The 23647-nt window shown below is 40.8% G+C and overlaps 9 non-coding genes across 9 annotated transcripts; all 9 read right to left on the reverse strand.

Moving 5' to 3' along the window:
* Nucleotides 1–2441: 2441 nt before the first annotated feature.
* trnav-aac (transfer RNA valine (anticodon AAC)) lies at nucleotides 2442–2515 on the reverse strand. The gene has a single exon. It is a non-coding gene; the product is annotated as a tRNA-Val (tRNA).
* Nucleotides 2516–6543: 4028 nt separating this feature from the next.
* trnav-aac (transfer RNA valine (anticodon AAC)) lies at nucleotides 6544–6616 on the reverse strand. The gene has a single exon. It is a non-coding gene; the product is annotated as a tRNA-Val (tRNA).
* A 4027-nt stretch (nucleotides 6617–10643) lies between these two features.
* On the reverse strand, nucleotides 10644–10716 carry trnav-aac (transfer RNA valine (anticodon AAC)). The gene has a single exon. It is a non-coding gene; the product is annotated as a tRNA-Val (tRNA).
* Nucleotides 10717–12693: 1977 nt separating this feature from the next.
* On the reverse strand, nucleotides 12694–12766 carry trnav-aac (transfer RNA valine (anticodon AAC)). Its single transcript has one exon. It is a non-coding gene; the product is annotated as a tRNA-Val (tRNA).
* A 1969-nt stretch (nucleotides 12767–14735) lies between these two features.
* Nucleotides 14736–14808, reverse strand: trnav-aac (transfer RNA valine (anticodon AAC)). The gene has a single exon. It is a non-coding gene; the product is annotated as a tRNA-Val (tRNA).
* A 1976-nt stretch (nucleotides 14809–16784) lies between these two features.
* Nucleotides 16785–16857, reverse strand: trnav-gac (transfer RNA valine (anticodon GAC)). The gene has a single exon. It is a non-coding gene; the product is annotated as a tRNA-Val (tRNA).
* A 1977-nt stretch (nucleotides 16858–18834) lies between these two features.
* On the reverse strand, nucleotides 18835–18907 carry trnav-aac (transfer RNA valine (anticodon AAC)). The gene has a single exon. It is a non-coding gene; the product is annotated as a tRNA-Val (tRNA).
* A 1977-nt stretch (nucleotides 18908–20884) lies between these two features.
* trnav-aac (transfer RNA valine (anticodon AAC)) lies at nucleotides 20885–20957 on the reverse strand. Its single transcript has one exon. It is a non-coding gene; the product is annotated as a tRNA-Val (tRNA).
* Nucleotides 20958–22934: 1977 nt separating this feature from the next.
* On the reverse strand, nucleotides 22935–23007 carry trnav-aac (transfer RNA valine (anticodon AAC)). The gene has a single exon. It is a non-coding gene; the product is annotated as a tRNA-Val (tRNA).
* Nucleotides 23008–23647: the final 640 nt, after the last annotated feature.

The raw sequence follows: 23647 nt of genomic DNA on the forward strand, positions 1-23647 counted from the left end.
GCTGACTGCATTGCATCTGAAAATGATCGCCATCAGATTTTATGCTCGATGCTGATTCGCTTTTCCGTGGACACTAACGCACCGGTTTCCATAGTGCAGCGACGATCATGTTCGCCTCCTACATGAACAGTTCCCAAATCGAGCCCGGGTGGATATGTTCGAGTGGAAGATTTTTATTCTGCGCAATAACCGACCCGGTTATATTGAACAAAATTTGCCCCAGATTCCTGATGTCGTAAGTAATAAACATTTTAAACCAGCCTCCTAAAATACGATGGGCCTTGAGATTGTGATCGGAGGTTTGGCGCCGGCTTTCGCCTCCGAACCGAGAAACAAATCCCAATTAACTGGTGTCTCCGGAGCTTCGCACTCTTGCGGTCTTGGGCCTGCTGGCGTACGCAAGCATAAAGGCCCACGGATACCATTGGCGCTCATGGTTCGGCAGCATCCATTGGCCAGGCCAACCAATCACGCAGGGGATTCCTATGATGCTTTATGTACGGAATCCCATAAGCATAATAGAAATCTCCAAATAAATAACATTTCACACCACGGAAGTAAGAATAAATGGTCACATGTTCAAAATAAATGAATTTAATTAAGCATTCAATGGTCTCATTCTGTGCCGTTATGACTCCTCTCTGCCCCACACAACAGTGAGAGGGAAATAGAGGGGAGCACGATTCCAACGAGGAACAGGTGCAGGAAGTTTTTGTACAGTTCTTCTTATGTCGGTAAATCTTTTAAAATTATTTCACTTGAACTTTTTCAGTTCAACTTTTCCAAGGAGCATTTCAAGGAACTGGGAAGAAATTAAAAAATTGGGGTTGTTAAAAAAAAACCTGCCATCGTGGAATTGAATCCCGGTCTCCCGCGTGACAGGCGGGGATACTCACCACTACACTAACGTGGAACTGAAACTTGCAGTGTTTGATCAGAACTAGAAGCTAACTGTGAACAGAGTGAGAAAGAGACAGACAGACAGATAGAGAGACAGGGACAAAGAGGGAGGCAGAGACAAAGAGAGTGACAGGGACAAAGAGAGAGGCAGAGACAAGGAGAGAGATAGGGACAAAGAGAGAGGCAGGGACAAAGAGATTGACAGAGAGAGACAAAAAAGAGAGACAAGCACAAAGAGCGAGTGGCCCCAGGGATGAGTTGACTTCAGTTATGTTGATCGACTGAGAAGCTGCAATTGTTTTTCCGCAGAAGATTAAGAGGAAATTTAATCGAGGTTTGTAAATTTACAAGATGTTTTGATAAGAGTAAATAAGGAGAATCTGTTTCCAGTGGCAGGAGGGTCGGTAACTGGAGGACATCGATTGAACCAAACCGGCAAAAGGTACCAGAGGGGAGATGAGGAGTTTTTTTTACCGCAGCCAGTTGTTGTGATCGGGAATGCGCTGCCTGAAAGGGCGGTGGAGCAGACACAATAGTAACTTTCAAAAGAGAATTGAATAAATCATTGTAAAGGAGAAATTTGCAGGTGTGCAGGTTAGGTTGATTGGCTATGATAAATTGACCCTTAGTGTTAGGGGGATTAAATACGTGGGGTTACGGGGATAGGGTGGGATATGTGTTCGTGTAGGGGTTACGGGAATCGGGTGGGACATGTGTCGGTGCAGGCTCGATGGGCCAAAATGGCCTCTATCTGCATTGTGGGGTTTCTGTGTGATTCTGTGTGAAACATCAGGGGAGTGGGATTATTTGAAGAGCTCTTTCAAAGTGCCAGCACAGACTCAATGGGCTTCATGGGCTCCTTCTGTGCCGTATCAATCTATGATTCTATGAATCTATGATTTAAAATTCAAATTGAATGCTTTGAAATATAAATGTAAAACTTAAAATTTTAAACCTTGTCAAAATTTACCTAAACGAATATTAAGTGTATGTTGATAGATTGTAGTTAACCAACGGTATTAAGGGATCATTGAAGTCTGTGAGACACTTCATAATTGTTTCTATTATCATTAATCAACCCACAACATTTTGTTGCACACTGCAGGAATTGCTAACATGTATACCGGATGACAGTCAAACTTCAATAACTTTTTATAGAATCATAGAAAATTGCCTGAACCCCTGTGGTTAATGAATGGAATTTTAATGGTTGAGTTCCCTATACACCTTGGAATTCTGGAAAACATGGTTTGTAGTTTGCAGAAACGGGGCTTAGATCTGCTGTTGTGAACCGAGGTAAAGCTGCAGGATCCTTGAATAATCTTTCACAATTCAACTGAAAGCAGCCGGAATGTGCAACTTTGAGAGGGGCTGTCTGCACGGTCAGGGCTGGAAACGGAAGTGAGCGAGCGAAACCGTAGTGTTCTGTGTGTGTGCACAAATGTACAGAATAACACAAATGTAACAGGACTTTGCAACATTGCATAACAAATGCGAATTGATCCATTTTTCTACGATTTAAATGAACATGATTTACAAAATGTTTCCGCCCGGTTTCGAACCGGGGACCATTTCGCGTGTTAGGCGAACGTGATAACCACTACACTACGAAAACGCTAGATCAAGCAGTCGCCTTTTGCTATAAATCTATGAATCTATTAAGAAAGTTTTTAAAGTTTGACTGCCACCCAGCAAACATGTTACAATTTCCTTCAGTGTGCAACACACATTTTTGTTGGTTTTAATACAATTATTAAGATTCTCACAGACTTCAATTGTCTTTGTCAGAACTCAAATCCCTGACTGGGAATCAAACCTGATTGTTTTCAATGATGATAGGATTGTCCTATGAGGAGAGATTGAGTGGATTGGGCATATAATCTCTGGAGTTCAGAAGTACGAGATGTGTTGTCATTGAAAGGTACAATTTTCTTGGAGGGCTTGAAACGGTTAGAAGATGAGAGGTTGTTTCCCCTGGCTGGAGAGTCTCGAACTAGGAGGCAGAGTCTCAGGATAAGGGGCCGGCCATTTGAGACTCAGATGAGGAGACATTTCTTCACTCAGAGGCTTGTGAATCTTTGCAATTCTCAACCTCAGAGGGCAGTGGATGCTCAGTCATTGAGTATATTCAAGAATATGGGAGTCCTTTTACACAGAACACAGAAATTAACGTTTGTGAGCTCATCCTTTACATTGAGCGGTTTCTCGTCCTTCAATCGGTGTCAGCTTTCGCCCAGCTATTACTTCACAGCACCAACTTCTTTGTAAGTTCGAACTCTGTCTCATCGCGGGCGCAGTCTGGGCTTTTTTCAATCCCCTTCAACACCGAAACACATTAAAGCAGTGATTTTAATTTAGCAGTGTGATATTTTTTGAGGCACCATCAAATGATTCAATAACGTATTCCTATCAGTATCGCGAGCTGGGTTCGATTCCCGGTTAGGGAAGAAATTTTGATATCACCGTTTCCTATTCATGAATGCGATGTAATTTTATTAAATTAATTACATGCATCTAATGTGAATAAATAAGAACTGCTTTAATCACCATTAATTAACCGGTAACTTTATTTTGCAGAATGAAAGACATGATAATATGGTTACTGAGGGACAGTCGAAACTTCATTCATTTATTTTGCTCTTTGCATCTCCTGAACTGATAACTCATATCTCATTTTACACATTGCATTTTAGGAGAATGGTTTAAAATGTTCATTGCTTGAGAGAGCAGCGATCTGGGGCAACATTTGTAAAATTTAACAGGACCGGCTACTTCACAGAAAAAACCTATTCTCTCACATGATGTTTTCAGACCACACACTGACCGATCTTTGCTCGGCCCCAAGTGGATGATCTGATACTTGCCCGCGTTGAACTCCATTAATCACTGGTCAGGGGAGATTTAATAGAGGTGATCAAAATTATGGGGGAAACAGTTTCCACTGGCAGGAGTGTCAGCAGGGCTATGGGGGAAGAGCAGCGGAGTGGGGCTGATTGGATAGCTCTTTCAAAGATGCATCATGAATTGCTCATTTTAACCTGCGAGTGATAGCTTTTAGTCAACCAACGGTATTAAGGAATCATTGAAGTCTGTGAGACACTTCATTATTGTTTCTATTATCATTAATCAACCCACAACATTTTGTTGCACACTGCAGGAATTGCTAACATGTATACCGGATGACAGTCAAACTTTAATAACTTGTTATAGAATCATGGAAAATTACCTGAACCCCTGAGGTTAATGAAGGGAATTTTAATGGTTGAGTTCCGTATACACCTTGGAATTCTGGAAAACATGGTTTGTTGTTTGCAGCAACGCGGCTTCGATCTGCTGTTGTGAACCGAAGTAAAGCTGCAGGATCCTTGAATAATCTTTCACAATTCAACTGAAAGCAGCCGGATTGTGTAGCTTTGAGAGGGGCTGTCTGCACGGTCAGGGCTGGAAACGGAAGTGAGCGAGCGACACCGTAGTGTTCTGTGTGTGTGCAGAACTGTACAGAATAACACAACTGTAACAGGACTTTGTTACTTTGCATAAGAAATGGGAATTGATCCATTTTTCTACGATTTAAATGAACATGATTTACAAAATGTTTCCTCCCGGCTTCGAACCGGGGACTTTTCGCGTGTTAGGCGAACGTGATAACCACTACACTACGTAAACGCCGGAGAAATCAGTCGCCTTTTGTTATAAATCTATGAATCTCTGACGAAAGTTATTAAAGTTTGACTGTCACCCAGCAAACATGTTACAATTTCCTTCAGTGTGCAACACACATTTTTGTTGGTTTTAATACAATTATTAAGATTCTCACAGACTTCAATGGTCTTTGTCAGAACTGAAATCCCTGACTGGGAATCAAACCTGATTGTTTTCAATGATGATTGGATTGTCCTATGAGGAGAGATTGAACAGATTGGGCCTATAATCTCTGGAGTTCAGAAGAACGAGAGGAGTTCTCATTGAAAGGTATAATTTTCTTGGAGGGCTTGAAAGGATAGAAGCTGAGAGGTTGTTTCCCCTGGCTGGAGAGTCTAGAACTGGGGGGCAGAGTCTGAGGATTAGGGGCCGTCTATTTGAGACTCAGATGAGGAGACATTTCTTCACTCAGAGGCTTGTGATCTTTGCAATTCTCAACCTCAGAGGGCAGTGGATGCTCAGTCATTGAGTATATTCAAGGATTTGAGAGTCCTTTTACATAGAATACAGAACGTTAACGTTTGTGAGCTCTTCCTTTATATTGAGCGCTGTCTCCTTCTTTAATCGTTGTCAGCTTTCGCTTGGCGGTTACTTCGCAGCACCAACTTCTTTGTAAGTTCGAACTCTGTCTCACCGCGGGCGCAGTCTGGGCTTTTTTCAATCCCCTTCAACACCGAAACACATTAAAGCAGTGATTTTAATTTAGTAGTGTGATATTTTTCGAGGCACCATTAAATGATTCAATAATTTATTCCTATCAGTGTTGCAGGCTGGGTTCGATTCACGGTTAGGGAAGAAATTTTGATATCACCGTTTCTTATTCATGAATGCGATGTAATTTTATTAAATTAATTACATGCATCTAATGTGAATAAATAAGAACTGCTTTAATCACCATTAATTAACCGGTAACTTTATTTTGCGGAATGAAAGACATAATAATATGGTTACTGAGGGACAGTCGAAACTTCATTCATTTATTTTGCTCTTTGCATCTCCTGAACTGTTAACCCATATCTCATTTTACACATTGCATTTCAGGAGAATGGTTTAAAATGTTCATTGCTTGAGAGAGCAGCGATCTGGGGCAACATTTGTAAAATTTAACGGGACCGGCTATTTCACAGAAAAAACCGATTCTCTCACATGATGTTTTCAGACCACACACTGACTGATCTTTGCTAGGCCCCAAGTGGATGATCTGACACTTGCCCGCGTTGAGCTCCATTATTCACTGGTCAGGGGAGATTTAATAGAGGTGATCAAAATTAAGGGGGAAACCGTTTCCACTGGCAGGAGTGTCAGCAGGGCTATGGGGGAAGAGCAGCGGAGTGGGACTGATTGGATAGCTCTTTCAAAGATGCAATATGAATTCCTCATTTTAACCTGCAATTGATAGATTTTAGTTAACCAACGGTATTAAGGGATCATTGAAGTCTGTGAGACACTTCATAACTGTTTCTATTATCATTAATCAACCCACAACATTTTGTTGCACACTGCAGGAATTGCTAACATGTATACCGGATGACAGTCAAACTTCAATAACTTTTTATAGAATCATAGAAAATTGCCTGAACCCCTGTGGTTCATGAAGGGAATTTTAATGGTTGAGTTCCGTATACACCTTGGAATTCTGGAAAACATGGTTTGTAGTTTGCAGAAACGGGGCTTAGATCTGCTGTTGTGAACCGAGGAAAAGCTGCAGGATCCTTGAATAATCTTTCACATTTCAACTGAAAGCAGCCGGAATGTGCAACTTTGAGAGGGGCTGTCTGCACGGTCAGGGCTGGAAACGGAAGTGAGCGAGCGAAACCGTAGTGTTCTGTGTGTGTGTACAACTGTACAGAATAACACAAATGTAACAGGACTTTGTTACATTGCATAACAAATGCGAATTGATCCATTTTTCTACGATTTGAATGAACATGATTTACAAAATGTTTCCGCCCGGTTTCGAACCGGGGACCTTTCGCGTGTTAGGCGAACGTGATAACCACTACACTACGGAAACGCCGAATAAAACAGTCGCCTTTGGCAATACATCTATGAATCTATGAAGAAAGTTATTTAAGTTTGACTGTCACCCAGCAAACATGTTACAATTTCCTTCAGTGTGCAACACACATTTTTGTTCGTTTTAATACAATTAATAAGATTTTCACAGGCTTCAATTGTTTTTGTCAGAACTGAAATCCCTGACTGGGAATCAAACCTGATTGTTTTCAATGATGATTGGATTGTCCTATGAGGAGAGATTGAGTAGATTGGGCCTATAATCTCTGGAGTTCAGAAGTACGAGATGTGTTGTCATTGAAAGGTACAATTTTCTTGGAGGGCATGAAACGGTAGAAGATGAGAGGTTGTTTCCCCTGGCTGGAGAGTCTCGAACTAGGAGGCAGAGTCTCAGGATAAGGGGCCGGCCATTTGAGACTCAGATGAGGAGACATTTCCTCACTCAGAGGCTTGTGAATCTTTGCAATTCTCAACCTCAGAGGGCAGTGGATGCTCAGTCATTGAGTATATTCAAGAATTTGGGAGTCCTTTTACACAGAATACAGAAATTAACGTTTGTGAGCTCATCCTTTATATTGAGCGGTTTCTCGTCCTTTAATCGGTGTCAGCTTTCGCTCAGCGGTTACTTCGCAGCACTAACTTCTTTGTAAGTTCGAACTCTGTCTCACCGCAGGCGCAGTCTGGGCTTTTTTCAATCCCCTTCAACACCGAAACACATTAAAGCAGTGATTTTAATTTCGCGGCGTGACATTTTTCGAGGCACCATTAAATGATTCAATAACGTATTCCTATCAGTGTTGCGAGCTGGGTTCGATTCCCGGTTAGAGAAGAAATTTTGATATCACCGTTTCTTATTCATGAATGCAATGTAATTTTATTAAATTAATTACATACATCTAATGTGAATCAATAAGAACTGCTATAATCACCATTAATTAACCGGTAACTTTATTTTGCAGAATGAAAGACATGATAATATCGTTACTGAGGGACAGTCGAAACTTCATTCATTCATTTTGCTCTTTGCTTCTCCTGAACCGTTAACCCATATCTCATTTTACACATTGCATTTTAGGAGAATAGTTTAACATCTTCATTGCTTGAGAGATCAGCGATCTGGGGCAAGATTTGTAAAATTTATCGGGACCGGCTATTTCACAGAAAAAACCTATTCTCTCACATGATGTTTTCAGACCACACACTGACCAATCTTTGCTGGGCCCCAAGTGGATGATCTGACACTTGAACGCGTTGAACTCCATTAATCACTGGTCAGGGGAGATTTAATAGAGGTGATCAAAATTATGGGGGAAAAAGTTTCCACTGGCAGGAGTGTCAGCAGGGCTATGGGGGACGACCTGCGGAGTGGGACTGATTGGATAGCTCGTTCAAAGATGCATCATGAATTGCTCATTGTAATCTGCGATTGATGGATTTTAGTTAACCAACGTAATTAAGGGATCATTGAAGTCTGTGAGACACTTCATAATTGTTTCTATTATCAATAATCCACCCACAACATTTTGTTGAACACTGCAGGAATTGCTAACATGTATAACGGATGACAGTCAAACTTTAATAACTTGTTATAGAATCATAGAAAATTACCTGAACCCCTGAGGTTAATGAAGGGAAGTTTAATGGTTGAGTTCCGTATACACCTTGGAATTCTGGAAAACATGGTTTGTAGTTTGCAGAAACGCGGCTTAGATCTGCTGTTGTGAACCGAGGTAAAGCTGCAGGATCCTTGAATAATCTTTCACAATTCAACTGAAAGCAGCCGGAATGTGCAGCTTTGAGAGGGGCTGTCTGCACGGTCAGGTCCGGAAACGGAAGTGAGCGAGCGACACCGTAGTGTTCTGTGTGTGTGCAGAACTGTACAGAATAACACAAATGTAACAGGACTTTGTTACATTGCATAACAAATGCGAATTGATCCATTTCTCTCCGACATAAATGAACATGATTTACAAAATGTTGCGGCCCGCTTTCGAACCGGGGACCTGCCGCGTGTTAGGCGAACGTGATAACCACTACACTACTGAAGCGCCGGATAAAACAGTCGCCTTTGGCTATAAATCTATGAATCTATGAAGAAAGTTATTTAAGTTTGACTGTCACCCAGCAAACATGTTACAATTTCCTTCAGTGTGCAACACACATTTTTGTTCGTTTTAATACAATTAATAAGATTCTCACAGACTTCAATTGTCTTTGTCAGAACTGAAATCCCTGACTGGGAATCAAACCTGATTGTTTTCAATGATGATTGGGCTGTCCTATGAGGAGAGATTGAGTAGATTGGGCCTATAATCTCTGGAGTTCAGAAGTACGAGATGTGTTGTCATTGAAAGGAACAATTTTCTTGGAGGGCTTGAAACGGTAGAAGATGAGAGGTTGTTTCCCCTGGCTGGAGAGTCTCGAACTAGGAGGCAGAGTCTCAGGATAAGGGGCCGGCCATTTGAGACTCAGATGAGGAGACATTTCTTCAATCAGAGGCTTGTGAATCTTTGCAATTCTCAACCTCAGAGGGCAGTGGATGCTCTGTCATTGAGTATATTCAAGAATTTGGGAGTCCTTTTACACAGAATACAGAAATTAACGTTTGTGAGCTCATCCTTTATATTGAGCGGTTTCTCGTCCTTCAATCGGTGTCAGCTTTCGCCCAGCTGTTACTTCACAGCACCAACTTCTTTGTAAGTTCGAACTCTGTCTCACCGCGGGCGCAGTCTGGGGTTTTTTCAATCCCCTTCAACACCGAAACACATTAAAGCAGTGATTTTAATTTAGCAGTGTGATATTTTTTGAGGCACCATTAAATGATTCAATAACGTATTCCTATCAGTATCGCGAGCTGGGTTCGATTCCCGGTTAGGGAAGAAATTTTGATATCACCGTTTCTTATTCATGAATGCGATGTAATTTTATTAAATTAATTACATGCATCTAATGTGAATAAATAAGAACTGCTTTAATCACCATTAATTAACCGGTAACTTTATTTTGCAGAATGAAAGACATGATAATATGGCTACTGAGGGACAGTCGAAACTTCATTCATTTATTTTGCTCTTTGCATCTCCTGAACTGATAACTCAGATCTCATTTTACACATTGCATTTTAGGAGAATGGTTTAAAATGTTCATTGCTTGAGAGAGCAGCGATCTGGGGCAACATTTGTAAAATTTAACGGGACCGGCTATTTCACAGAAAAAACCGATTCTCTCACATGATGTTTTCAGACCACACACTGACTGATCTTTGCTAGGCCCCAAGTGGATGATCTGACACTTGCCCGCGTTGAGCTCCATTATTCACTGGTCAGGGGAGATTTAATAGAGGTGATCAAAATTAAGGGGGAAACCGTTTCCACTGGCAGGAGTGTCAGCAGGGCTATGGGGGAAGAGCAGCGGAGTGGGACTGATTGGATAGCTCTTTCAAAGATGCAATATGAATTCCTCATTTTAACCTGCAATTGTTAGATTTTAGTTAACCAACGGTATTAAGGGATCATTGAAGTCTGTGAGACACTTCATAACTGTTTCTATTATCATTAATCAACCCACAACATTTTGTTGCACACTGCAGGAATTGCTAACATGTATACCGGATGACAGTCAAACTTCAATAACTTTTTATAGAATCATAGAAAATTGCCTGAACCCCTGTGGTTAATGAAGGGAATTTTAATGGTTGAGTTCCGTATACACCTTGGAATTCTGGAAAACATGGTTTGTAGTTTGCAGAAACGGGGCTTAGATCTGCTGTTGTGAACCGAGGTAAAGCTGCAGGATCCTTGAATAATCTTTCACAATTCAACTGAAAGCAGCCGGAATGTGCAACTTTGAGAGGGGCTGTCTGCAGGGTCAGGGCTGGAAACGGAAGTGAGCGAGCGAAACCGTAGTGTTCTGTGTGTGTGTACAACTGTACAGAATAACACAAATGTAACAGGACTTTGTTACATTGCATAACAAATGCGAATTGATCCATTTTTCTACGATTTAAATGAACATGATTTACAAAATGTTTCCGCCCGGTTTCGAACCGGTGACCTTTCGCGTGTTAGGCGAACATGATAACCACTAAACTACGGAAACGCCGGATAAAACAGTCGCCTTTGGCAATAAATCTATGAATCTATGAAGAAAGTTATTTAAGTTTGACTGTCACCCAGCAAACATGTTACAATTTCCTTCAGTGTGCAACACACATTTTTGTTCGTTTTAATACAATTAATAAGATTCTCACAGACTTCAATTGTCTTTGTCAGAACTGAAATCCCTGACTGGGAATCAAACCTGATTGTTTTCAATGATGATTGGATTGTCCTATGAGGAGAGGTTGAGTAGATTGGGCCTATAATCTCTGGAGTTCAGAAGTACGAGATGTGTTGTCATTGAAAGGTACAATTTTCTTGGAGGGCATGAAACGGTAGAAGATGAGAGGTTGTTTCCCCTGGCTGGAGAGTCTCGAACTAGGAGGCAGAGTCTCAGGATAAGGGGCCGGCTATTTGAGACTCAGATGAGGAGATATTTCTTCACTCAGAGGCTTGTGAATCTTTGCAATTCTCAACCTCAGAGGGCAGTGGATGCTCAGTCATTGAGTATATTCAAGAATTTGGGAGTCCTTTTACACAGAATACAGAAATTAACGTTTGTGAGCTCATCCTTTATATTGAGCGGTTTCTCGTCCTTCAATCGGTGTCAGCTTTCGCCCAGCTGTTACTTCACAGCACCAACTTCTTTGTAAGTTCGAACTCTGTCTCACCGCGGGCGCAGTCTGGGCTTTTTTCAATCCCCTTCAACACCGAAACACATTAAAGCAGTGATTTTAATTTAGTAGTGTGATATTTTTCGAGGCACCATTAAATGATTCAATAATTTATTCCTATCAGTGTTGCAGGCTGGGTTCGATTCACGGTTAGGGAAGAAATTTTGATATCACCGTTTCTTAGTCATGAATGCGATGTAATTTTATTAAATTAATTACATGCATCTAATGTGAATAAATAAGAACTGCTTTAATCACCATTAATTAACCGGTAACTTTATTTTGCGGAATGAAAGACATAATAATATGGTTACTGAGGGACAGTCGAAACTTCATTCATTTATTTTGCTCTTTGCATCTCCTGAACTGTTAACCCATATCTCATTTTACACATTGCATTTCAGGAGAATGGTTTAAAATGTTCATTGCTTGAGAGAGCAGCGATCTGGGGCAACATTTGTAAAATTTAACGGGACCGGCTATTTCACAGAAAAAACCGATTCTCTCACATGATGTTTTCAGACAACACACTGACTGATCTTTGCTAGGCCCCAAGTGGATGATCTGACACTTGCCCGCGTTGAGCTCCATTATTCACTGGTCAGGGGAGATTTAATAGAGGTGATCAAAATTAAGGGGGAAACCGTTTCCACTGGCAGGAGTGTCAGCAGGGCTATGGGGGAAGAGCAGCGGAGTGGGACTGATTGGATAGCTCTTTCAAAGTCGCAAAATGAATTCCTCATTTTAACCTGCAATTGATAGATTTTAGTTAACCAACGGTATTAAGGGATCATTGAAGTCTGTGAGACACTTCATAACTGTTTCTATTATCATTAATCAACCCACAACATTTTGTTGCACACTGCAGGAATTGCTAACACGTATACCGGATGACAGTCAAACTTCAATAACTTTTTATAGAATCATAGAAAGTTGCCTGAACCCCTGTGGTTAATGAAGGGAATTTTAATGGTTAAGTTCCGTATACACCTTGGAATTCTGGAAAACATGGTTTGTAGTTTGCAGAAACGGGGCTTAGATCTGCTGTTGTGAACCGAGGTAAAGCTGCAGGATCCTTGAATAATCTTTCACAATTCAACTGAAAGCAGCCGGAATGTGGAACTTTGAGAGGGGCTGTCTGCACGGTCAGGGCTGGAAACGGAAGTGAGCGAGCGAAACCGTAGTGTTCTGTGTGTGTGTACAACTGTACAGAATAACACAAATGTAACAGGACTTTGTTACATTGCATAACAAATGCGAATTGATCCATTTTTCTACGATTTAAATGAACATGATTTACAAAATGTTTCCGCCCGGTTTCGAACCGGGGACCTTTCGCGTGTTAGGCGAACGTGATAACCACTACACTACGGAAACGCTGGATAAAACAGTCGCCTTTGGCAATAAATCTATGAATCAAGTTATTTAAGTTTGACTGTCACCCAGCAAACATGTTACAATTTCCTTCAGTGTGCAACACACATTCTTGTTCGTTTTAATACAATTAATAAGATTCTCACAGACTTCAATTGTCTTTGTCAGAACTGAAATCCCTGACTGGGAATCAAACCTGATTGTTTTCAATGATGATTAGATTGTCCTATGAGGAGAGATTGAGTAGATTGGGCCTATAATCTCTGGAGTTCAGAAGTACGAGATGTGTTGTCATTGAAAGGTACTATTTTCTTGGAGGGCATGAAACGGTAGAAGATGAGAGGTTGTTTCCCCTGGCTGGAGAGTCTCGAACTAGGAGGCAGAGTCTCAGGATAAGGGGCCGGCCATTTGAGACTCAGATGAGGAGACATTTCTTCACTGAGAGGCTTGTGAATCTTTGCAATTCTCAACCTCAGAGGGCAGTGGATGCTCAGTCATTGAGTATATTCAAGAATTTGGGAGTCCTTTTACACAGAATACAGAAATTAACGTTTGTGAGCTCATCCTTTATATTGAGCGGTTTCTCGTCCTTCAATCGGTGTCAGCTTTCGCCCAGCTGTTACTTCACAGCACCAACTTCTTTGTAAGTTCGAACTCTGTCTCACCGCGGGCGCAGTCTGGGCTTTTTTCAATCCCCTTCAACACCGAAACACATTAAAGCAGTGATTTTAATTTAGTAGTGTGATATTTTTCGAGGCACCATTAAATGATTCAATAATTTATTCCTATCAGTGTTGTAGGCTGGGTTCGATTCACGGTTAGGGAAGAAATTTTGATATCACCGTTTCTTATTCATGAATGCGATGTAATTTTATTAAATTAATTACATGCATCTAATGAGAATAAATAAGAACTGCTTTAATCACCATTAATTAACCGGTAACTTTATTTTGCGGTATGAAAGACATAATAATATGGTTACTGAGGGACAGTCGAAACTTCATTTATTTATTTTGCTCTTTGCATCTCCTGAACTGTTAACCCATATCTCATTTTACACATTGCATTTCAGGAGAATGGTTTAAAATGTTCATTGCTTGAGAGAGCAGCGATCTGGGGCAACATTTGTAAAATTTAACGGGACCTGCTATTTCACAGAAAAAACCGATTCTCTCACATGATGTTTTCAGACCACACACTGACTGATCTTTGCTAGGCCCCAAGTGGATGATCTGACACTTGCCCGCGTTGAGCTCCATTATTCACTGGTCAGGGGAGATTTAATAGAGGTGATCAAAATTAAGTGGGAAACCGTTTCCACTGGCAGGAGTGTCAGCAGGGCTATGGGGGAAGAGCAGCGGAGTGGGACTGATTGGATAGCTCTTTCAATGATGCAATATGAATTCCTCATTTTAACCTGCATTTGATAGATTTTAGTTAACCAACGGTATTCAGGGATCATTGAAGTCTGTGAGACACTTCATAACTGTTTCTATTATCATTAATCAACCCACAACATTTTGTTGCACACTGCAGGAATTGCTAACATGTATACCGGATGACAGTCAAACTTCAATAACTTTTTATAGAATCATAGAAAATTGCCTGAACCCCTGTGGTTAATGAAGGGAATTTTAATGGTTGAGTTCCGTATACACCTTGGAATTCTGGAAAACATGGTTTGTAGTTTGCAGAAACGGGGCTTAGATCTGCTGTTGTGAACCGAGGTAAAGCTGCAGGATCCTTGAATAATCTTTCACAATTCAACTGAAAGCAGCCGGAATGTGCAACTTTGAGAGGGGCTGTCTGCACGGTCAGGGCTGGAAACGGAAGTGAGCGAGCGAAACCGTAGTGTTCTGTGTGTGTGCACAACTGTACAGAATAACACAAATGTAACAGGACTTTGTAACATTGCATAACAAATGCGAATTGATCCATTTTTCTACGATTTAAATGAACATGATTTACAAAATGTTTCCGCCCGGTTTCGAACCAGGGACCTTTTGCGTGTTAGGCGAACGTGATAACCACTACACTACGGAAACGCTGGATAAAACAGTCGCCTTTGGCAATAAATCTATGAATCTATGAAGAAAGTTATTTATGTTTGACTGTCACCCAGCAAACATTTTACAATTTCCTTCAGTGTGCAAATCACATTTTTGTTCGTTTTAATACAATTAATAAGATTCTCACAGACTTCAATTGTCTTTGTCAGAACTGAAATCCCTGACTGGGAATCAAACCTGATTGTTTTCAATGATTATTGGATTGTCCTATGAGGAGAGATTGAGTAGATTGGGCCTATAATCTCTGGAGTTCAGAAGTACGAGATGTGTTGTCATTGAAAGGTACAATTTTCTTGGAGGCATGAAACGGTAGAAGATGAGAGGTTATTTCCCCTGGCTGGAGAGTCTCGAACTAGGAGGCAGAGTCTCAGGATAAGGGGCCGGCCATTTGAGACTCAGAAGAGGAGACATTTCTTCACTCAGAGGCTTGTGAATCTTTGCAATTCTCAACCTCAGAGGGCAGTGGATGCTCAGTCATTGAGTATATTCAAGAATTTGGGAGTCCTTTTACACAGAATACAGAAATTAACGTTTGTGAGCTCATCCTTTATATTGAGCGGTTTCTCGTCCTTCAATCGGTGTCAGCTTTCGCCCAGCTGTTACTTCACAGCACCAACTTCTTTGTAAGTTCGAACTCTGTCTCACCGCGGGCGCAGTCTGGGCTTTTTTCAATCCCCTTCAACACCGAAACACATTAAAGCAGTGATTTTAATTTAGTAGTGTGATATTTTTCGAGGCACCATTAAATGATTCAATAATTTATTCCTATCAGTGTTGCAGGCTGGGTTCGATTCACGGTTAGGGAAGAAATTTTGATATCACCGTTTCTTATTCATGAATGCGATGTAATTTTATTAAATTAATTACATGCATCTAATGTGAATAAATAAGAACTGCTTTAATCACCATTAATTAACCGGTAACTTTATTTTGCGGAATGAAAGACATAATAATATGGTTACTGAGGGACAGTCGAAACTTCATACATTTATTTTGCTCTTTGCATCTCCTGAACTGTTAACCCATATCTCATTTTACACATTGCATTTCAGGAGAATGGTTTAAAATCTTCATTGCTTGAGAGAGCAGCGATCTGGGGCAACATTTGTAAAATTTAACGGGACCGGCTATTTCACAGAAAAAACCGATTCTCTCACATGATGTTTTCAGACAACACACTGACTGATCTTTGCTAGGCCCCAAGTGGATGATCTGACACTTGCCCGCGTTGAGCTCCATTATTCACTGGTCAGGGGAGATTTAATAGAGGTGATCAAAATTAAGGGGGAAACCGTTTCCACTGGCAGGAGTGTCAGCAGGGCTATGGGAGAAGAGCAGCGGAGTGGGACTGATTGGATAGCTCTTTCAAAGATGCAATATGAATTCCTCATTTTAACCTGCAATTGATAGATTTTAGTTAACCAACGGTATTAAGGGATCATTGAAGTCTGTGAGACACTTCATAACTGTTTCTATTATCATTAATCAACCCACAACATTTTGTTGCACACTGCAGGAATTGCTAACACGTATACCGGATGACAGTCAAACTTAAATAACTTTTTATAGAATCATAGAAAATTGCCTGAACCCCTGTGGTTAATGAAGGGAATTTTAATGGTTGAGTTCCGTATACACCTTGGAATTCTGGAAAACATGGGTTGTAGTTTGCAGAAACGGGGCTTAGATCTGCTGTTGTGAACCGAGGTAAAGCTGCAGGATCCTTGAATAATCTTTCACAATTCAACTGAAAGCAGCCGGAATGTGGAACTTTGAGAGGGGCTGTCTGCACGGTCAGGGCTGGAAACGGAAGTGAGCGAGCGAAACCGTAGTGTTCTGTGTGTGTGTACAACTGTACAGAATAACACAAATGTAACAGGACTTTGTTACATTGCATAACAAATGCGAATTGATCCATTTTTCTACGATTTAAATGAACATGATTTACAAAATGTTTCCGCCCGGTTTCGAACCGGTGACCTTTCGCGTGTCAGGCGAACGTGATAACCACTACACTACAGAAACGCCGGATAAAACAGTCGCCTTTGGCAATAAATCTATGAATCTATGAAGAAAGTTATTTAAGTTTGACTGTCACCCAGCAAACATGTTACACTTTCCTTCAGTGTGCAACACACATTTTTGTTCGTTTTAATACAATTAATAAGATTCTCACAGACTTCAATTGTCTTTGTCAGAACTGAAATCCCTGACTGGGAATCAAACCTGAATGTTTTCAATGATGATTGGATTGTCCTATGAGGAGAGATTGAGTAGATTGGGCCTATAATCTCTGGAGTTCAGAAGTACGAGATGTGTTGTCATTGAAAGGTACAATTTTCTTGGAGGGCATGAAACGGTAGAAGATGAGAGGTTGTTTCCCCTGGCTGGAGAGTCTCGAACTAGGAGGCAGAGTCTCAGGATAAGGGGCCGGCCATTTGAGACTCAGATGAGGAGACATTTCTTCACTCAGAGGCTTGTGAATCTTTGCAATTCTCAACCTCAGAGGGCAGTGGATGCTCAGTCATTGAGTATATTCAAGAATTTGGGATTCCTTTTACACAGAATACAGAAATTAACGTTTGTGAGCTCATCCTTTATATTGAGCGGTTTCTCGTCCTTCAATCGGTGTCAGCTTTCGCCCAGCTGTTACTTCACAGCACCAACTTCTTTGTAAGTTCGAACTCTGTCTCACCGCGGGCGCAGTCTGGGCTTTTTTCAATCCCCTTCAACACCGAAACACATTAAAGCAGTGATTTTAATTTAGTAGTGTGATATTTTTCGAGGCACCATTAAATGATTCAATAATTTATTCCTATCAGTGTTGCAGGCTGGGTTCGATTCACGGTTAGGGAAGAAATTTTGATATCACCGTTTCTTATTCATGAATGCGATGTAATTTTATTAAATTAATTACATGCATCTAATGTGAATAAATAAGAACTGCTTTAATCACCATTAATTAACCGGTAACTTTATTTTGCGGAATGAAAGACATAATAATATGGTTACTGAGGGACAGTCGAAACTTCATTCATTTATTTTGCTCTTTGCATCTCCTGAACTGTTAACCCATATCTCATTTTACACATTGCATTTCAGGAGAATGGTTTAAAATGTTCATTGCTTGAGAGAGCAGCGATCTGGGGCAACATTTGTAAAATTTAACGGGACCGGCTATTTCACAGAAAAAACCGATTCTCTCACATGATGTTTTCAGACCACACACTGACTGATCTTTGCTAGGCCCCAAGTGGATGATCTGACACTTGCCCGCGTTGAGCTCCATTATTCACTGGTCAGGGGAGATTTAATAGGGGTGATCAAAATTAAGGGGGAAACCGTTTCCACTGGCAGGAGTGTCAGCAGGGCTATGGGAGAAGAGCAGCGGAGTGGGACTGATTGGATAGCTCTTTCAAAGATGCAATATGAATTCCTCATTTTAACCTGCAATTGATAGATTTTAGTTAACCAACGGTATTAAGGGATCATTGAAGTCTGTGAGACACTTCATAACTGTTTCTATTATCATTAAACAACCCACAACATTTTGTTGCACACTGCAGGAATTGCTAACATGTATACCGGATGACAGTCAAACTTCAATAACTTTTTATAGAATCATAGAAAATTGCCTGAACCCCTGTGGTTAATGAAGGGAATTTTAATGGTTGAGTTCCGTATACACCTTGGAATTCTGGAAAACATGGTTTGTAGTTTGCAGAAACGGGGCTTAGATCTGCTGTTGTGAACCGAGGTAAAGCTGCAGGATCCTTGAATAATCTTTCACAATTCAACTGAAAGCAGCCGGAATGTGCAACTTTGAGAGGGGCTGTCTGCACGGTCAGGGCTGGAAACGGAAGTGAGCGAGCGAAACCGTAGTGTTCTGTGTGTGTGTACAACTGTACAGAATAACACAAATGTAACAGGACTTTGTTACATTGCATAACAAATGCGAATTGATCCAATTTTCTACGATTTAAATGAACATGATTTACAAAATGTTTCCGCCCGGTTTCGAACCGGGGACTTTTCGCATGTTAGGCGAACGTGATAACCACTACACTACGGAAACGCCGGATAAAACAGTCGCCTTTGGCAATAAATCTATGAATCTATGAAGAAAGTTATTTAAGTTTGACTGTCACCCAGCAAACATGTTACAATTTCCTTCAGTGTGCAACACACATTTTTGTTCGTTTTAATACAATTAATAAGATTCTCACAGACTTCAATTGTCTTTGTCAGAACTGAAATCCCTGACTGGGAATCAAACCTGATTGTTTTCAATGATGATTGGATTGTCCTATGAGGAGAGATTGAGTAGATTGGGCCTATAATCTCTGGAGTTCAGAAGTACGAGATGTGTTGTCATTGAAAGGTACTATTTTCTTGGAGGGCATGAAACGGTAGAAGATGAGAGGTTGTTTCCCCTGGCTGGAGAGTCTCGAACTAGGAGGCAGAGTCTCAGGATAAGGGGCCGGCCATTTGAGACTCAGATGAGGAGACATTTCTTCACTCAGAGGCTTGTGAATCTTTGCAATTCTCAACCTCAGAGGGCAGTGGATGCTCAGTCATTGAGTATATTCAAGAATTTGGGATTCCTTTTACACAGAATACAGAAATTAACGTTTGTGAGCTCATCCTTTATATTGAGCGGTTTCTCGTCCTTCAATCGGTGTCAGCTTTCGCCCAGCTGTTACTTCACAGCACCAACTTCTTTGTAAGTTCAAACTCTGTCTCACCGCGGGCGCAGTCTGGGCTTTTTTCAATCCCCTTCAACACCGAAACACATTAAAGCAGTGATTTTAATTTAGTAGTGTGATATTTTTCGAGGCACCATTAAATGATTCAATAATTTATTCCTATCAGTTTTGCAGGCTGGGTTCGATTCACGGTTAGGGAAGAAATTTTGATATCACCGTTTCTTATTCATGAATGCGGTGTAATTTTATTAAATTAATTACATGCATCTAATGTGAATAAATAAGAACTGCTTTAATCACCATTAATTAACCGGTAACTTTATTTTGCGGAATGAAAGACATAATAATATGGTTACTGAGGGACAGTCGAAACTTCATTCATTTATTTTGCTCTTTGCATCTCCTGAACTGTTAACCCATATCTCATTTTACACATTGCATTTCAGGGGAATGGATTAAAATGTTCATTGCTTGAGAGAGCAGCGATCTGGGGCAACATTTGTAAAATTTAACGGGACCGGCTATTTCACAGAAAAAACCGATTCTCTCACATGATGTTTTCAGACCACACACTGACTGATCTTTGCTAGGCCCCAAGTGGATGATCTGACACTTGCCCGCGTTGAGCTCCATTATTCACTGGTCAGGGGAGATTTAATAGAGGTGATCAAAATTAAGGGGGAAACCGTTTCCACTGACAGGAGTGTCAGCAGGGCTATGGGAGAAGAGCAGCGGAGTGGGACTGATTGGATAGCTCTTTCAAAGATGCAATATGAATTCCTCATTTTAACCTGCAATTGATAGATTTTAGTTAACCAACGGTATTAAGGGATCATTGAAGTCTGTGAGACACTTCATAACTGTTTCTATTATCATTAATCAACCCACAACATTTTGTTGCACACTGCAGGAATTGCTAACATGTATACCGGATGACAGTCAAACTTCAATAACTTTTTATAGAATCATAGAAAATTGCCTGAACCCCTGTGGTTAATGAAGGGAATTTTAATGGTTGAGTTCCGTTTACACCTTGGAATTCTGGAAAACATGGTTTGTAGTTTGCAGAAACAGGGCTTAGATCTGCTGTTGTGAACCGAGGTAAAGCTGCAGGATCCTTGAATAATCTTTCACAATTCAACTGAAAGCAGCCGGAATGTGCAACTTTGAGAGGGGCTGTCTGCACGGTCAGGGCTGGAAACGGAAGTGAGCGAGCGAAACCGTAGTGTTCTGTGTGTGTGTACAACTGTACAGAATAACACAAATGTAACAGGACTTTGTTACATTGCATAACAAATGCGAATTGATCCATTTTTCTACGATTTAAATGAACATGATTTACAAAATGTTTCCACCCGCTTTCGAACCGGGGACCTTTCGCATGTTAGGCGAACGTGATAACCACTACACTACGGAAACGCCGGATAAAACAGTCGCCTTTGGCAATAAATCTATGAATCTATGAAGAAAGTTATTTAAGTTTGACTGTCACCCAGCAAACATGTTACAATTTCCTTCAGTGTGCAACACACATTTTTGTTCGTTTTAATACAATTAATAAGATTCTCACAGACTTCAATTGTCTTTGTCAGAACTGAAATCCCTGACTGGGAATCAAACCTGATTGTTTTCAATGATTATTGGATTGTCCTATGAGGAGAGATTGAGTAGATTGGGCCTATAATCTCTGGAGTTCAGAAGTACGAGATGTGTTGTCATTGAAAGGTACAATTTTCTTGGAGGGCATGAAACGGTAGAAGATGAGAGGTTGTTTCCCCTGGCTGGAGAGTCTCGAACTAGGAGGCAGAGTCTCAGGATAAGGGGCCGGCCATTTGAGACTCAGATGAGGAGACATTTCTTCACTCAGAGGCTTGTGAATCTTTGCAATTCTCAACCTCAGAGGGCAGTGGATGCTCAGTCATTGAGTATATTCAAGAATTTGGGAGTCCTTTTACACAGAATACAGAAATTAACGTTTGTGAGCTCATCCTTTATATTGAGCGGTTTCTCGTCCTTCAATCGGTGTCAGCTTTCGCCCAGCTGTTACTTCACAGCACCAACTTCTTTGTAAGTTCGAACTCTGTCTCACCGCGGGCGCAGTCTGGGCTTTTTTCAATCCCCTTCAACACCGAAACACATTAAAGCAGTGATTTTAATTTAGTAGTCTGATATTTTTCGAGGCACCATTAAATGATTCAATAATTTATTCCTATCAGTGTTGCAGGCTGGGTTCGATTCACGGTTAGGGAAGAAATTTTGATATCACCGTTTCTTATTCATGAATGCGATGTAATTTTATTAAATTAATTACATGCATCTAATGTGAATAAATAAGAACTGCTTTAATCACCATTAATTAACCGGTAACTTTATTTTGCGGAATGAAAGACATAATAATATGGTTACTGAGGGACAGTCGAAACTTCATACATTTATTTTGCTCTTTGCATCTCCTGAACTGTTAACCCATATCTCATTTTACACATTGCATTTCAGGAGAATGGTTTAAAATGTTCATTGCTTGAGAGAGCAGCGATCTGGGGCAACATTTGTAAAATTTATCGGGACCGGCTATTTCACAGAAAAAACCAATTCTCTCACATGATGTTTTCAGACAACACACTGACTGATCTTTGCTAGGCCCCAAGTGGATGATCTGACACTTGCCCGCGTTGAGCTCCATTATTCACTGGTCAGGGGAGATTTAATAGAGGTGATCAAAATTAAGGGGGAAACCGTTTCCACTGGCAGGAGTGTCAGCAGGGCTATGGGAGAAGAGCAGCGGAGTGGGACTGATTGGATAGCTCTTTCAAAGATGCAATATGAATTCCTCATTTTAACCTGCAATTGATAGATTTTAGTTAACCAACGGTATTAAGGGATCATTGAAGTCTGTGAGACACTTCATAACTGTTTCTATTATCATTAATCAACCCACAACATTTTGTTGCACACTGCAGGAATTGCTAACATGTATACCGGATGACAGTCAAACTTCAATAACTTTTTATAGAATCATAGAAAATTGCCTGAACCCCTGTGGTTAATGAAGGGAATTTTAATGGTTGAGTTCCGTATACACCTTGGAATTCTGGAAAACATGGTTTGTAGTTTGCAGAAACGGGGCTTAGATCTGCTGTTGTGAACCGAGGTAAAGCTGCAGGATCCTTGAATAATCTTTCACAATTCAACTGAAAGCAGCCGGAATGTGCAACTTTGAGAGGGGCTGTCTGCACGGTCAGGGCTGGAAACGGAAGTGAGCGAGCGAAACCGTAGTGTTCTGTGTGTGTGTACAACTGTACAGAATAACACAAATGTAACAGGACTTTGTTACATTGCATAACAAATGCGAATTGATCCATTTTTCTACGATTTAAATGAACATGATTTACAAAATGTTGCCGGCCGGTTTCGAACCGGGGACCTTTCGCGTGTTAGGCGAACGTGATAACCACTACACTACGGAAACGCCGGATGAAACAGTCGCCTTTGGCAATAAATCTATGAATCTATGAAGAAAGTTATTTAAGTTTGACTGTCACCCAGCAAACATGTTACAATTTCCTTCAGTGTGCAACACACATTTTTGTTCGTTTTAATACAATTAATAAGATTCTCACAGACTTCAATTGTCTTTGTCAGAACTGAAATCCCTGACTGGGAATCAAACCTGATTGTTTTCAATGATGATTGGATTGTCCTATGAGGAGAGATTGAGTAGATTGGGCCTATAATCTCTGGAGTTCAGAAGTACGAGATGTGTTGTCATTGAAAGGTACAATTTTCTTTGAGGGCATGAAACGGTAGAAGATGAGAGGTTGTTTCCCCTGGCTGGAGAGTCTCGAACTAGGAGGCAGAGTCTCAGGATAAGGGGCCGGCTATTTGAGACTCAGATGAGGAGACATTTCTTCACTCAGAGGCTTGTGAATCTTTGCAATTCTCAACCTCAGAGGGCAGTGGATGCTCAGTCATTGAGTATATTCAAGAATTTGGGAGTCCTTTTACACAGAATACAGAAATTAACGTTTGTGTGCTCATCCTTTATATTGAGCGGTTTCTCGTCCTTCAATCGGTGTCAGCTTTCGCCCAGCTGTTACTTCACAGCACCA

Source organism: Somniosus microcephalus, unplaced genomic scaffold (assembly GCF_052327205.1).
Source record: "Somniosus microcephalus isolate GS21.2 unplaced genomic scaffold, FLI_Smic_1.0 unresolved_chr4, whole genome shotgun sequence".
NCBI classification, from domain to species: domain Eukaryota; kingdom Metazoa; phylum Chordata; class Chondrichthyes; order Squaliformes; family Somniosidae; genus Somniosus; species Somniosus microcephalus.